Raw genomic sequence first — 2,135 nt, forward strand, 5'->3', positions numbered from 1 at the left:
TAGTTTATGGGAAGGGTTAATGAATTTAATGTCGGGGGTTGAAAATTTTAGGTTAGAATATGGGTAGAATCTTTATGTATTTTAGTAAATAGAATGGAATATAAGGGTATTTTGGGGAAAAAAGTGTGGCAAAAATAATATAGATTCAAACTGGGAAGAACATTTAGGAACGCCCAAAATAAAATCGGAAGAACATTTAAGAACGGGGAGTACTAAACTCCAACCATATGAAGGGCGCTTCCTACATATTTGTGCACTTTAACCTCATTCTTGAACTGCATTAAAAAAAGTAGAGATTGCATTACATAGTAAGTTACAAGAGCAGTAATAGAAATCAAATAGAAAATGGTGGAAACAAGCTCTAATATAATCGACCATTTATCCAGTTTCTTCAACCTTTGGTTTTATGAATACTTTGAAATTGATGTTAAAGTTATCTGAATTATAGATCGTATGTTGTTTGACGAAAATTCGGAGATATCATATTTAGTAATTTGAAATTCTTTAAATAGAAACCCGTGCATAGTACATGCTTCAAAACTAGTAACTCTATTACCCCTCCGTCCCAGATTAGTTGTTACACTTTCCTTTTTCGTCCATCCTAGATTAGTTGTTACACTTTCCTTTTTCGTCCATCCTAGATTAGTTGTTACACTTCTAAATTAAGAATGACCCCACACTTATTATATTGTCTCTCTCTTCCCACTAATTTTTTTTGTCCCCACACCATCTCTCATTCAATTAAAAAAAAATACCCTACTAACTTCTGTCACATCTACTTTTTCAATAAAATAATACTCGATAACCAAACAACCACTTATCACCTAAAACTTTGTGCAAAGATAAGTGTAACGACTATTCTGGAACGGAGGGAGCATTATTTTATCTTCGGAGATATCTAATAAAATTGGTACAATACAAAGAAATTAGCATGATCCCTGCGCAAAGATGACATGCACACTCAACTCTTGGTCTAGTGGTCACGATTGAAGGTATACGTATGATAGGTTTAAGATTCGAATCTCCCTCTTCCGTTAATTTTGGGCTGGGCTGGTAATGACTAGACATGTCACTGGGCCAACTAGCTCAGCAAACTAAACTATACGGAGTACTAAATTACTAATGTACTAAATGACTTAATACAGACAGTGCTGAATCTTGAAACCAAAAACTGCATATTCTTCTTGATTCATCAAATGGCAAAACCATAAGGCATCAGTATGTCATAATGTGTTAAAGTAACTAGTGACTATGCAACGACATTGGTATAAAGGGGGTCGACCCGAGGGGAGGAGATCAGTGACAGTTGAGAAACCGAGAGATACCATTACACTACCACGTACCACCTCAATTCATTTCCCCCTAATTCCCATTTATACAATAAATTTAAATCTCGAAAAGATATACTTCCTTCGTTCCGAAAATATCGCACTATGGTTGACTTTTACTCCTCTAACCATTATTTTGACTCTTAATATCTCAAATCGTGTGCAAGTAAAAATTTATAAAAAGTTAATATTTATAAAATATATATATATATATATATATATATATATATATATATATATATATATATATATATATATATATATATATATATATATATATATATATATATATCGATACGAATCTAATATGATCCACATACTAAAATTTTCATACGTACGAATCACAAAAAATGGCCAAAGTCATAGTGTGAATAATATAAATAAATAAACAAATGGTGCAATATTTCCAGAACGGAGGAAATATATATCAATCTATAATAGACATGAAAATAGTCGGTAAATCGTGTTGTCTCATTTTCTTAACGATATAAGGCCATATTAGACATGTAAATTGTCATATGGACTCATATATCATACCGCCCATCTCAAAAGCTAGATTATAGTACAATGGTCCATGTTCCCTGTCGCGCGCCGCCATTGCACTTTCATTTTTTCCAAATGAAACTATTGTTTGGGACCGGGCGATGCCCCGGGTCGATACACATATAAAATTTTTAAATAAATTCAATACTTTGTATTATTAAATTGTCATTTATTATATTTTGTTATGAAAAAATGACATATAATATGATTTGGAGTAGTGGTTAATTATTTGGTTTACAAATTAGAGGTCACGGGTTCAAGACT

The 2,135-nt window shown here is 32.3% G+C and overlaps 1 pseudogene; it reads left to right on the forward strand.

The window, feature by feature from the left end:
* The first annotated feature begins 879 nt into the window (after positions 1–879).
* LOC130470898 (uncharacterized) lies at positions 880–970 on the forward strand (annotated as a pseudogene).
* Positions 971–2,135: the final 1,165 nt, after the last annotated feature.

The sequence above is a fragment of the Spinacia oleracea genome, chromosome 3 (genome assembly GCF_020520425.1).
Source record: "Spinacia oleracea cultivar Varoflay chromosome 3, BTI_SOV_V1, whole genome shotgun sequence".
Classification (NCBI taxonomy): Eukaryota; Viridiplantae; Streptophyta; class Magnoliopsida; order Caryophyllales; family Amaranthaceae; genus Spinacia; species Spinacia oleracea.